Consider the following 14,803-nt stretch of genomic DNA (forward strand, 5'->3'; position numbering starts at 1 on the left):
GCCCCCATGGTCATGTTAGGAACAGGAGGAGAATCTCGTCCTAACATGAACAAAATGAAAGTCCAATTATTTTAAGATTGGATCGGGGGAGAGGCCCATATAACGGCCCTTAAGTGCCCCCATGGCCATGTTAGGGACAGGAGGAGAACCTCGCCCTAACATGAGCAAAGTCAAAGGCCCGATTCTTTTAGATCGGATGGGGGGAGAGGCCCTACAACGCCCTTATGTACCCCCACAGCCATGTTAGGGACAGGAGGAGAACCTCGCCCTAACATGAGCAAAGTCAAAAGCCCAGTTTTTTTAGACCGGATGGGGGGAGAGGCCCTACAACACCCTTATGCACCCTCACAGCCATGCTAGGGACAGGAGGAGAACCTCACCCTAACATGAGCAAAGTCAAAGGCCCGGTTCTTTTAGACCGGATGGGGGGAGAGGCCCTACAATGCCCTAATGTGCCCCCACAGCCATGTTAGGAACAGAAGGAAAACCTCATCCTGACATGAGTAAAGTCGAAGACTCGGTTCTTTTAGACCGGATGGGGGGAGAGGCCCTCGCAATGACCTTTATGTGCCCCCACAGCCCCGTTGGGAATAGAAGGAGAATCTCATCCTAACCTGAGCTGAGATCGCCTACGTCAAGAGCAGAAGGAGAACCTCGTCCTAATGATGACAAAAACCTGATCGTCCAACATGATCGGATAAAGGAAAAAGTCTCCTCAACGGCACCTCTACACCTCTATGCGACCCCACGAAAAGCAAGGGGAGGATCCTCACTCAGAAAAGAGGAGAAAAATTAAAAAGAAAAGCGATGAACTACATCGACAACAGATGAAAAACAAACTACACCAAAAGTATAGGAAACTTCATCTCAACAAAGACGGGAGCCCCTACCAAACATCCCCGGTCTCTAAGAAGGCTCTCGACATGGGTCAAGAAAATAATGACTCCTTCAAGGTAATGCGAAGTTCAGACCACGAGCTCGAGCCTACAGCCATGGACGACAAGAAAAGCAAATCGACGTGGCAATGATTGGGCACCTCCGAATGACACCGACATCGAACAAGTCAAGAGACAAAAGAAGTTCGGCGGATGATGAGTTAATGCAATGCGTGGACGAGGTAACACAAAATCTCCTTTTCATTTCATTCACAAAATATACACTACAAAGCCCAGCAGGCTAAAGGAAGAAAGGCAAAACAATAAGAACAAGACAAAACAACAAAAGAAAAAATATATACATGGAAGACGGAAGGAAAAAAGAGCCCTCAGGGGGGCCCGGCTTCCTCCGACCTCGAACTTTCAGCTTCGACCCTCGCTAGGGAGCGCCTTAAACTTTTGACTTCTGCTTCCAATTCCCTCTCTCTTATTAATATCTCCATGTATCTACGGTGAAATCGCCGGCTTTCATTCTCCGCCTCTCGATTCCTTTTTCTCAGGACCTCGAATTCTGCCTCCGCATCTTTGACGGCCTGCTGCTCGCATGCCAGCTGGATCTTCATTTGCTGCAGCTCGGCCTTTCCCTCCCCAAGGGTGACAGATAGCTCTTGTGCAGTTCTTCTTAGGGATTGGAGTTCGCTGGAATCCTGACCGGAAGCAAGCTGAGCCCCTTCAGCTAGCTGCCCTTGAAGGTGGGCAACTTCATCGGTTGCCATCCTGAGCCTCCCTTTGTATTCATCCACCTGCTTGCGCCAGCCGGCCCGGTACGCATCATAGCTCTCCTCGACATCCTGGAGCTATTGCTAGAGGTCGGAGACCTTCTTCGACCACTCCCGATCGCTGTCAGCCCGAGTCAAAAGCCAGGATGAACTTCCCTCCAGCTGGCCAATCCTCTCCTGGGCAGCCGATAGTTCCACCCTGAGAGAACTGATCTTGGTAGCTTGGGCCCAAATTTGGTCGCTGGCGTGCTTCTTGTGTTCCTCAAGCTCCTTCTCAAAGTTTGCCTTCCTCCGACTGTACTCCATGATCTCCTTCACGTGAAGATTCTGAAAGTGGGTGGCCTCTACGGTGGCTTCAGAGTGGCTCTCCCTCAACCTGCGGAGTTCGCCTTCCATCTTCTTCGACCTTTTTGTCAAATGAAGAACCTCCTTCTTCAGGCACTAGATCATGGACTTCAACGGAATCCTCTGAGGCTAGGGAACCGCTTCGGCAGGGCGCTGCCATCGGGAGGTCAACGCGTTAAGACGCAGCTCATTACAAAGAAGAAGAAAGAAAGAAAGAAAAAGAAGAGAAGAAAAGTCCCCCACAAGGAGGAGACCAATTTTATTGACTGAACATTTTTTGGGGACAAAAGAAAGAAGAAAAATAGCAATAAAGGAAGAATACAAGGTTAGAGGTCTCGGACCTCTGGATCAACGGGGGGACTCGGCACCTCTGGGGGTGGTCCGCGGTGGCTGCGATGGTGGTGGAGGGTCCGGCTTCATCCTCGGATGCCTCATCCAAGAAGCTGAGGTCGAGCTTGGGGAATTTCACGACCATCTTCTCCTGACAGAGCTCGAATCCTTTATTGAATGCGGCTTGGCCAAACTCAACCTTCAACTTCTTCATTTCGATGGAAGCCTTGAACTCCTCCACCGCTTGACCCCTGGCCTCCGAGATCAGGATCGAGATCTGTTCCACCATGTTGGCAACCTCGGCCTCCGCCCTCCTCACCATCTCCTCCAAGGTGGCCTTCTATTCCGCCGAGGTCTGTCTCTCTCTCTCAAGCACCTCTCGGAGATCGGCCACCTCGAGGGCCATTTCCTTAAGGCGGGCAGCCTCGGCCTGCTGACCTTCCACCACCTTGTTTGTCGTCTCGATATTGGTGAGGAGTTGGTGCCCGAGTTGCAAGGACAACCAGAGGGTCAGAATGGGAGCTGAGAAGTTAATTAAACGAAGAAGCAAAAGAAAGAAAGGAAGATGAATCTGCTTACCTCGAGGAAGGCCCCCAGCGAGTCCCAGACTCGTTGTGCAGGATCGACGTGGACGATCCTCTGGACGACTTCGGGCAGTGAGCACCCGTCTACCAACTTTTTTATTAGGTCCCTGTCACTAAAAGGATCATCCCCTTGCTCCTCTTCAGAGCCGCGAGATTCTTCGGTGGCAGCCCGACGACTGCCGACCCTGCGGGCCAAGGTCTTCCTCCTCTCACCCCCTGGCACCTTTTCAGGATGGGTCTCCGAAGTGGGGACCTCGGTAGGAGAACTCAAACCCCTCGAGGAGGCTCGGGCGGCTAGAAGCTCAGTGTCTGCAAGGACGTCGGTGGCTGAGGTCGCTTGGGTGGGCGCGGCCGAACTCATCCCCTCCACTCTGGTCTTCTTCGCCAGCCCGGAGGCCACGGTGCCCTTTCTTTTGAGAGCCTTTAGGCCCCTGGCAAGCATCTGTGCTTCTTCAGCGTCCATGCCTAAAAAAAAAAAAAAAAGAGAGAAGAGAGAAAAAGAAGAAAAAGAGAAAGAGGGCATGAAAAAGAAGAAAAGAAGAGAAGTAGGAGAAAGAGAGGAAAGGAAAGGAAAAGAAGAAAAGAAAAGGAGAGATGAAATACTGACGGGATCCAGGGGGCTCAAGCCGATGTTGAATAGAAACTGCTCCTTCAAGAGGTTGGAGAGAGAAAGAGTTGGATATTTGAGGAGTTTCTGGGAGGCTTGATGATCGTCCACCCCCAGGCTGGGCGCCCGATGGACGGAGTCCCTCGGGGAGCCCCAAGGGGGCAACCCTAGCCTCAAGGTCGGGCATTGAACATAAAGAAACTTTCCCTTCCAGTTATGGATAGAAGAGGGGGCACCTTTCAGCAACCCCTTTCTACCGAACTGGTGGGAGAAGTACCACCAGTCCTTCATCGTGGGATGATGCTTGAAGGTGTAGAAGTATCTAAACAAGGAAAGGGTGGGCTGGACTTCGACTATATGACAAAGAGAGAGGAATCCTATCAAAAACCTAAAGGAGTTCAGTGCAACCAAAGCCAGAGAAATATCCAGAAACTGAAAAAGAGCAATGACAAAAGGTGGAAGAGGAAGCCAAAGTCCGACACGGAAGGCCTCCTGGTACAGGCAGAAGCAGTCGAGGGGAGGGGCACTGGCCCGGTCGGACGGGCCAGAAAGTTCCAGTTTGTACTCCGGAGGAACCCCATACTGAACTCTTATCAGTTGGAGTTCGTCCGAAGTCAGAGAAAAAGGAATGGCGTCCGGTGCAAAAATCGAATGAGGTTCAGCTCTAGCTAATGGTTCATCTACCGCATGAGGACTCTGGGAGACCGAGACAGACGAACACCTAGAGCCGCTGGAAGAAGAAGCCCTGGAAGACATCTAGAATCACACGAAGACCACTTACAGAGGCGAAATCCCTAAAAATCGGAGAAAATCACAGACAAGGTCTCGGGGGACTGATGTGCAGAACAAGAGGAAGAAAGATCGAACAGCAAAAGGAAGAACAAAAAGAGGAAGGAGTTCTGAGACTAACCTAAGCAATTTGGAGAGGTGCGAAGGTGCGAAAATGGGGACGGCTTGAGAAACGCCTAAGGCTGGAAAGGGCGCTGAGAAAAATCGAAGCTCTCAGGGAGAAGAAGGGGGCCAGAACGAGACCGTCGGATAGAGCGGGACTCTTGGAGGAGTGCGGGTTTAAATAGGCCTCGAGATCCGGCATAATGACGATTGCGAATCCCCCCTAACCGGTCTCTTTTCGCCGCGTGTCTCACTCACCACAGTGGGCGGTTAAAAAGTGGCAAACGGCTGACAAAGCCTTTATTGCGCCACGCCTTGAGCACCGTTCCACTGCAGGTTTCAAAAGAGCCTTTTCAGATCACCTCGATTTGAAAAGACTCCAGTGCATTTGCATTGAATGCCAAAATATCTGAGGACGATTGCGCGCGGACATCAAGGGAGCAACTTCGGCTGTGACAATCTCTCTGTACTTTCTTTATTCGAAATTCGAATTCGAAAGTAGGGGGACTGGTGTTGGGTATAAAATACCCTCAGCCGAAATTCTTAACAGGATTGACCCTCCCAGGACTCCTCCGACTTTCGACCACAGATGGTATCTCTCCAGACTTCTCCAACAGCCAGATTCCCACAGTGCTGACTGAATTCCCCTGATGGACGAACTCCCACTGCACCACCCGAGCTCCTTGAACAAGAGTTCCCCCAGTCATCTATTAAGCCACCCCAAGTGCTCACTGAGCTCCACCACCAGCCGACTTTCTACGACTATCAGCTGTTCCCCGAATCCCTTCCAGACTTCTTCCAGTCAGGTTCAACTCCAATCCAAACTAGCTCGAACTTCGTCAATGGCTGAACTTATCCAATTGTAGATTCTTACAACTACCAGATTTTATCCGGACTCCTAAGGGAGCCAGACCTCATTCCCGACTCTGGCTGCAGACGGACTTCGCCCGGACTCCTACGGGAGCCAGGCTCCGCCCACGACTTCACTTACAGGTAAACTTCATCCGGACTCCTACGGGAGCCGGACTTCACCCACAACTCCCATTGCAGGAAGACTCAGCCCGGACTCCTACGGGAGCTGGATCTCGTCTCCGACTCAGGTCGAAGGAGGACTCCATCCGAACTTCGTCCCCGACCTCGACTGCTGGAAGGCTTCGCCCGGACTCCTATGGGAGCCGGGCTCCGTCCTCGACCCCGACTGCTGGTAAACTTCATCCGGACTCCTAAGGGAGCCGGACTTCACCCCTAACTTTGATTGCAGGCGGACTTCACCTGGGCTCCTACGGGAGCCAGATCTCATCTTCGACTCCAGCTGCGGGAAGACTCCACCCGGACTTCATCCCCAATCTCGACTGCTGGAAGGCTTCGCCCGGACTCCTACGGGAGTCGGGCTCTGTCCTCGACCCCGACTGCTGGTAAACTTCGTCCGAACTCCTATGGGAGCCGGACTTTGCCCCTGACTTTGATTGTAGGTGGACTTCGATCGGGCTCCTATGGGAGCCAGATCTTGTCTCCGACTCCAGCTGCGGGAAGACTCCGCCCGAACTTCACCCCTGATCTCGACTGTTGGAAGGCTTCGCTCGGACTCCTACGGGAGCCGGGCTCCATCCTCGACCCCGACTGCTAGTAAACTTCGTCCGGACTCCTATGGGAGCCGGACTTCGCCCCTGACTTTGATTGCAGGTGGACTTCGTCCGGGCTCCTACGGGAGCCAGATCTCATCTCCAACTCCAACTACGAGAAGACTCCGCCCGGACTCCCACGAGAGCCAGATCTCGTCTCCAACTCCAGCTGTGGGAAGACTCCGTCCGGACTCCCACGGGAGCCAGATCTCGTCTCCAACTCCAGCTGCGGGAAGCCTCCGCCCAGACTCCTCCGGGAGCCAGACCTCGTTCCCAACTCCGGCTGCAGGCGAACTTCGCCTGGACTCCTACGGGAGCCGGGCTCTGCCCACGACTTCACTTACAGGTAAACTTCATCCAGACTCCTACGGGAGCCGGACTTCACCCAAAACTCCCATTGCAGGAAGACTCAGCCCAGACTCCTATGTGAGCTGGATCTCATCTCCGACTCCAGCTGTGGGAAGACTCCATCCAAAATTCCGTGGGAGCCGGACCTCGTCCCCAACTTCAACTGAAGGAAGACTTCGTCCGAACTCCCACGAGAGCCAGACTCCGAGCTTCTCTCAGATGGGCAACTAGCCACCCCTCTCCGCCAGACACTCCAGCCAGACTTCGGCCGACAGGCCTAGACCCTCTAGCAGGCCACAGCAACGGCCATGACTCTGCTCCACTTTCTGCGATGGATTTCGCATGGCTCCATCACTCCCTGACAGACCGCAATAATGGCCATGATCCTGCTCCACTTCCTGCGACGGATACCATGCGATTCCTCCATCCTCTGGCAAGTCATGACAACGGACGCCGCTCCACCCTCTATGATAAACTCCACGTGGCATGTCCCGGTGATAGCCACGATTCCACTCCACTACTCTTCACAACAAACTCCTCCTGACCGTGGGCAGCCCACTGCCGGACGGTTACAAACATCGCTATCAGTCTGTTGCTCCCTCCGCCTATAAAAGGGGGGACCCCAGATACGTTATTCTCTAAGCTCTTTTTTTTACCTAGAAACTCTGCTAAAATTTTTATTCGACCATTCCATTCTTGTTGAGGTAGAGAACTGACTTGAGTGTCGGAGGGTCTTGCCGGAGCAACCCCACCTCCGATTTAGACTTCTTTTGTAGGTCCCGACGGCGACCGCGGCTCCCTCGACTCTTGCTTCTCCGATGCAGGCGGATTTTTGCACCAACACAATCTATTCTAAAATTTATGACATGATATATTCCATATAAAATCAGAGAAACACTGAAGATAAAATCAGCATGCATGTATGCGAGTAGTAGATCACATCTACTTCTAATCTAAGTTTCGAACTCGATACCTTTGCACAGGTCGATAATCACTGCTGTTGAGAGACATGGTGAAGGAGATTCTTACTGGTTGCTCATAGTTGCACACACGTCTGGCCTCTACGAAAAGTCCACTCGAAGCTCCGATTTGATAGATCTTCTTGAGAGTGCAAGCTTGTGCGAAGACCTTCTACTTGGCTGATCTGGATCTTTTCTTCAAATCTCTAAAATCTTTTTAGAGGTTGAAGATAAACTTCTAAAGAATATGAGAATATGGAAGAAGAAAGAAAAAATATTTTTTCCTCATATTTTTCTCTCTTCCCAAATCCTAAGGACCAAAACCTAGAATTCAGCTTTTGTGCTAACTGAAATCAATTGTCGAAATGGTCTAATGAAGTTATCCTTTGGGAATATGACCATTGAGCTTAATATTTTTAACTTAGAACGGGAATCCTCTTCTCATGCTGATGTCAATGTAGTCCAAGATGGTATTTATGAATCCATTGACATTAGTGATGATGAAGTCGACTTAGAGTCTAACCCCTGGTTAATCCATGAGTCTGAGGATGTCAATGAAATACTTAAAGAAAATCAGATTAATCAGGAATCGACACTTCCTACTGAACCAATCATTGAGATGGTGAACTCATCACCTAAACCATCGATAGAGGAAGCACCCATTTTAGAACTGAAGCCCCTCCCAGAACATCTCAAGTATGCATATCTAGGACCCAAAGAAATTTTGCCTGTAATTATTGCATCAGACCTAGATCCCAAGCAAGAGGAGAAGTTATTGTCAGTTCTAAAATCAAATCAAGAGGCAATAGGTTGGACCATTGCAGATATCAAAGGAATAATCCCTTCTATAGTTCAACATAGAATATACTTAGAGGAAGAGGCTAAACCAACAAGAGAAGCCCAAAGAAGGCTTAATCCAGTTATGAAAGATGTAGTTAAAAAGGAGATTCTGAAACTCCTAGATAGTGGAATAATTTATCCTATTTCTGATAGCTCTTGGGTAAGCCCAGTTCAAGTAGTACCCAAGAAATCTGGGGTAACAGTGGTCCAAAATGATGCAAACGAACTTATCCCAACTAGGACCCAAACGGGATGGAGGGTCTATATAGACTATAGAAAGTTGAATGCTGCGACAAGGAAAGATCACTTTCCTTTGCCATTTATTGATCAAATGTTGGAAAGACTAGCCGGACAAGAGTTTTACTATTTTCTTGATGGATACTCCGGTTACAACCAGATCCCCATAGCCGCTGAAGATCAAGAAAAGACTACATTCACCTGTCCATTTGGTACTTTTGCCTATAGACGAATGCCCTTTGGACTATGTAATGCACCGGCAACCTTCCAGAGATGCATGATCAGCATGTTTTCAGATATGATAGAATGATTTCTAGAAATTTTTATGGATGACTTTTCTGTTTTTGGCCTAACCTTCTCTGAGTGTCTGAATCACCTGCAATTAGTTCTAGAACGATGTAAGGAGAAGCACCTAGTTCTCAACTGGGAGAAATATCAGTTTATGGTCAAACAGGGAATAGTTCTTGGCCATGTCATTTCTAAAAAGGAGATTGAAGTGGACAAGGCCAAAATAGATCTAATTGCAAGTCTTCCACCACCTAAATCTGTGAAAGAAATACGTTCATTTTTAGGTCATGCTGGATTCTATAGAAGGTTTATTGCCAACTTTAGCAAAGTAGCACATCCACTGACTAATCTTTTGGCAAAGGATACCAAATTTGAATTTACTCATGAGTGCTTGGAATCCTTTGAATTTCTAAAAAATGCACTTATATCAGCTCCAATCATTCATCCTCCTGTCTGGTCTGAACCATTTGAATTAATGTGTGATGCATCCGATCATGTTGTGGGTGCAATCTTAGGTCAACGAATAAATAAGCTGCCTAGAGTGATATATTATGCAAGTAAAACCTTAAATGATGCGCAGCATAACTACACCACAACTGAGAAGGAGTTCCTTGCCGTTGTCTTTGCTTTAGAAAAATTTAGATCTTATTTGGTTGGGACCCACACCATTGTTTACATCGATCACTCAGCCATTAGACATCTCCTAGCAAAGAAGGATGCCAAGGCACGCTTAATCAGATGGATTTTGCTCCTTCAAGAATTTGACCTAGAAATTAGGGACAAGAAAGGCACTGAGAACGTTGTAGCAGATCATTTGTCCCGCATTCCAGTCGCACCATCTAGTGAACCACCCATCAATAAATCTTTTCCAGATGAGCAACTCATGTCTGTGTCTACTGAACCTTGGTTTGCTGATATTGTAAATTATTTAGCCATAGGTAAGATACCTTCTCATTGAACTAAGCAGGATAAATATAAATTCTTTGCCCAAGTGAAGTATTTCATTTGGGATGATCCTTATCTTTTTAAACAATATCCTGATCAAATTATTAGAAGGTGTATCCCAGATAACGAAGTCATGAATATTTTATCTTTTTGTCATGATCAAGCATGTGGGGGTCACTTCGCGTCTAAGAAAACTGCTGCTAAGGTTCTCCAATGTGGTTTTTATTGGCCCAATTTGTTTAAGGATGCTCATGAATATTGTAAAAGTTGTGCTCAATGTCAGAAAATGGGTCGAATCACCAAGCGACACATGATGCCACTCAACCCAATCTTGGTAGTTGAAGTTTTTGATGTTTGGGGGATCGATTTCATGGGACCATTTCCAAATTCCTTTGGAAATGAATATATTCTAGTAGCAGTTGATTATATTTCAAAGTGGGTAAAAGCAATTGCATGTAGAACACCCGATAGCAAAATGGTCATTAAGTTTCTTAAAGAAAATATTCTCTCCCGTTTCGGTATTCCTAGGGCAATCATTAGTGATCGGGGAACCCATTTTTGTAACCGACCTTTTGCAACATTGATGAAAAAGTATAATGTCATCCATAAATTAGCCACACCATATCATCCTCAAACTAGTGGGCAAGTTGAAGTGTCAAACCGATAAATCAAACAGATCTTGGAAAAAACTGTTAGTGCCAATAGAAAGGATTGGTCTTTGAAATTAATTGATGCACTTTGGGCATACCGAACCACTTTCAAGACCAATCTAGGAATGTCTCCTTATAGGATTGTGTTTGGTAAACCATGTCACTTGCCTATTGAAATAGAACACAAAGCCATGTGGGCCATCAAACAACTAAATACAAATTTGAACGACGCTGGAAACCATAGGAAGCTTCAATTGAATGAATTAGAAGAACTTAGAAATGAAGCCTATGAAAATGCAAGGATATACAAGGAACGAACCAAAGCATTTCATGATCAATCAATTATAAGAAAAACTTTCAATATCGGACAAAAGGTGCTCTTATATAACTCTAGATTACATCTGTTTCCAAGAAAGCTTAGGTCTAGATGGACAGGACCATTTTTAGTAAAGGAAGTCTTTTCACACGGAGCTGTTGAGATTGAAAACCCAAGTAATGGTGTTATCTTTAAAGTTAATGGTCAACGATTAAAACCATTCTTGGAATTACCTATCAAGACTGTTGAAGATGCCATGGTTCTTTATGAACCAACTTATTCTGATTAAGTTGCTTCGAGGTTTGGTCTGGCTGAAGACATAAAACTTAGCGCTTCTGGGAGGCAACCCAGCTTATTTAATTTCTAATGCTTTCTTTGTTTTCAGTTTGCTTAGAATAAATAAATTAGATAAACTCCATTGGGGACAATGTCGGTCAAGTGGGGGGAGAGCTTGAACAAAATTAGGTGTTATCATTTCCTTTTCCTTCCACTATGAGTTATTTCTTGCATTTAATATATTATGTAAAAAAAATAAAAAATAAATAAATATATATATATATATATATATATGAAATAAATTAATCTATAAAAGAAATAAGAGTAAGTTAGAAAGTATTTGCTAATGTAGTGAGTCACGGAGAAGATTTGCTGGTTAGACTCTTGGTGGCTTAGGTCATTTAAAGACTATTAGCACTTTCAATTGCACATGCACACTAACAAGGTAAAGTAGGTGTTAATTGTAAGGCCAATTAAGGATTTGAGTATTATTTAAATTAGATAATTTTTTCTACACCCCAATTGAAAAAATTTGAATTTAAGAAAAGAGCTACCTGCCTGAAATAAAATACAAAATATAGAGTAAATGTGGATTGCCCTAAGCCTAGTAACCGGGTCTCTTCACCTAAGTCAAGTGTTGAGATTCACGTCAAACGGTGGTGGGAAGGCCAGGATGCTCAGCAAAAAAAAAAAAAAAAAAAGTGTGAAAGCTACCTTAGGTCTTTGTTTAATCTGGGGTGTATAGAAAATTAATCGAACTAAGTTATGAAAAATGATACAATTGGCCTGTACAAGTTAATACTGAAATACTAAGTTAGTTATCACTCACACAAGTGCTATAAAACTTTAAGTGTACTCTAAAAAAGCTTCTAAGTAGACTGACTACCGATTCTAATTCGAAGCTCATTACTTAGTAATACTAGAAAACTTCTTGAATTTCGATCTTAAATTAATTTGCAAAGGAAGGATCTTTTTGAAATATGATCTTATTTTGGTACATTGCTAAGGGACTAGCAATGATTAAGTTGGGGGGTGTGATTTATGTCACAAATTGACATAAAAAGTATCAATTAATATCTAAATTATCTAACTTTATTAAAAAATTGATACTTGTTATTATATTTTGTAGAAAAAGAGATCATCAATAGAAAGAACAAGGAAAGAGGATTCCAACGGTGCAAATTTTATGCAAAATAGAGTTAAATTGATCCAGAAATTGAAGAATGAAGAAAGAAGACTCAATTGGGTCAAATCCGAGTCAAATCAGATCAAAATTGGTCAAAAATCAACTAATTTGGTGATCTGGTTAGCCGCCTGGTCCACAGCAACAGGCGCATGGACCATGGACCCATCGGTGCACCATAAACCCCCCTAACAACCCTCTAAAACCTCTTAGTCCCACATCTAAAGTTTTGAAAACCTTATAACCCCCAAATGCTTATAAAAAGCCCCCAAAGGCCCTTGTTTTATGTATTCTTCCTTCCGATCAAGCTTGTAACCCTAGATAGTGGGGTTTTTAGCTCTCTTCTCAAGCCTCGAGCTTTGAGATTTTTGTAATAAATTTTTTTTATATAAAATCTTATTTTTATGCAATTTCATCTCTTTACATTATGCAATTTATTTTTCTTGCAATTAGGATAGTTTAATTTATGCAACTTAATTTTATGCAATTAGGTTAGTTTAAATTATGTAGTTTAAATTTATGCAATTAGGATAATTTAATTTATGAAATTAGGATAGTTTATTTTTCTGCATTTAAATTTTGCAAGTAGATTTAGATCATGTCTAGCTAAGCATCCCTTCTAGGGTTTGCGATGAAGCTAGATCATGAGTAGAGATTTTACATAGGGTTCTTTCTTTTTCTTAGGATTTCTTTTTCTTCCTCTTTTGCCAAGAATTTTTGATGAACTACAGTTGGGTCAGAGTCCCTTCATAGTTCATGCTTGATTCAGTGCATAGGAGGAGAAAATCCTAAGGGATCCTAGTTACTACTCCCCTGTAAAGAATCTTGATGGGTTATCGTTGGGCCTTAGTCCCTTCATAATCTATGCTTGGGAAAGACAAGAGGAGTAGTCGTTAGGATCAATAAGAAAAATTCTAGGTAGAATTCCCTAATCTAGATCTAGTGGATTCAAAAACCCTAGATCCTTAGTCTTATTGTCTTTAGCAAACAACTTTCGACTTTCGATTTTTGTTAAAGCTCGCTTGAGCATAGATTTGAAAATTATTTTTAAACCAAGTCTCTATGGGATCGACCCATACTCGCTGGTCATGCTACTCTGCACACCATGCACTTGCGATTTTATTTACAAATTTTAAGATTTGCACATCACTAACCCAAAGAGAGAGGACTCTCCTCCTCTTTTTCATGCCATGAACCAATGCCCCAAGCCCCTTTATGTGAAGAACTCTTCTTTTGGTATCTTACACATACAAAAGAAACCACAAAAGCCCCTTTTATAGGCATGTAAGGAGGTGGGATGAAGAGTCCAAGAGATCATGGACTCTTGATGTGTTGTCGCCCCTACTCAAAAATTTATACTAAAACATGCTAAAAAAATATAGGACACCCCTTCCCATATTGTTTTATGATAAATAAGTTCTTCAACTAATTTTTTACAAAAAATCTCTTCAAAATATCACACATATAAGGAGAAAAAAATAAGTTAGCGGCAAGGTTTTAGAGATAATATCAAACATTATCTATATGGTATCTTATTTCAAATTAAATTTGAACATACCATTTAAAACCTGATCCTACCAAAGAAATCTTTGGCATAAAAAAATCTCAAGCAAAAATGATTTGTGCATGAGGATATATTGTTAGGAATAGTATCGCAAAGCCAATCGTCAGCCTGTTGACGATTGTGCTCTTTTTTGTATTAGTATATAAATTATAAATAAATAAAAATTATTTTAGTATTTTTCATCATAAATTATTTCATCTTCTAATGAACTCCTGTATTGTGGTGAAGTCCTTAGGACTATTTAGACTCGACAAAGGAGGATTTGTCGTCTAGTCCTTAAATCTGTTCGCGACCAAATGATACATTGTTACCAACGACAACAACGTTTATCAAGCATAGGTCATTGTGTGCCATATGGATTGGTTGTCCTCTTAACCAAGGAGTGTAGAGACACTAGATGACATACAGGTGAGATGTAAGGGCACACCTGCACTGAACGTGACCGACTCTGGAGCTTTTTTTGCTGTCAAGATTTGCTCCGATCGGATATGGGTATAACTGTCCCTCCACCTGAGACCGCCACGGTGACTTGCAAGTAACTCACTGCACTTAGGCACTGGACTACCTAAATTTTTAATTCAGTGACGGAAGGCTGCTGGGTGTAGACAAATACTTGACTTGTTGGTGCGTGTGTCAAGATGGGATTGACCACTCCAGTTCAGGAGCTGTGTACAGTCATGTTTTAATTTAGCAAAACCTTGATCAGGATAGTCCTAGTGAAGAGTCACAGGACTGTAAGAGTTGAGCACGATTCGGATGATTTGATCAGGGTTGACAGTTTAACCCTGAGTCATCCTATACACAGGGGTCAAAAGGGATGAATTATACAGTAATCATATTCATGTAGGTTATGAGTATTGCGATTATAACTATTTGACCTATCTTGATGTCGGGTACCATTGCTAGATGGTCACTTTGATTAGTACAGAAATTGATTCCTGTGCTACCGGCTTAGGTTCGAACCTGCGGGGTCACACACATTAGAGGTTCCCATCTGATCTGATGGCTGGTGAAGAGTCTTAATTCTCGTGGACTTTGAGTCTTACATGTCTGAAACTTTGTGATTGAGAATCAGGATTCTTTAATCATGAGTTCCACACATTTTGGGTACCGGGGTCAAGAGTCCCACTGGTTTGGGACTTTTTGATCAGGGTTTCATATCAA

Source organism: Elaeis guineensis, chromosome 12, assembly GCF_000442705.2.
Source record: "Elaeis guineensis isolate ETL-2024a chromosome 12, EG11, whole genome shotgun sequence".
Classification (NCBI taxonomy): domain Eukaryota; kingdom Viridiplantae; phylum Streptophyta; class Magnoliopsida; order Arecales; family Arecaceae; genus Elaeis; species Elaeis guineensis.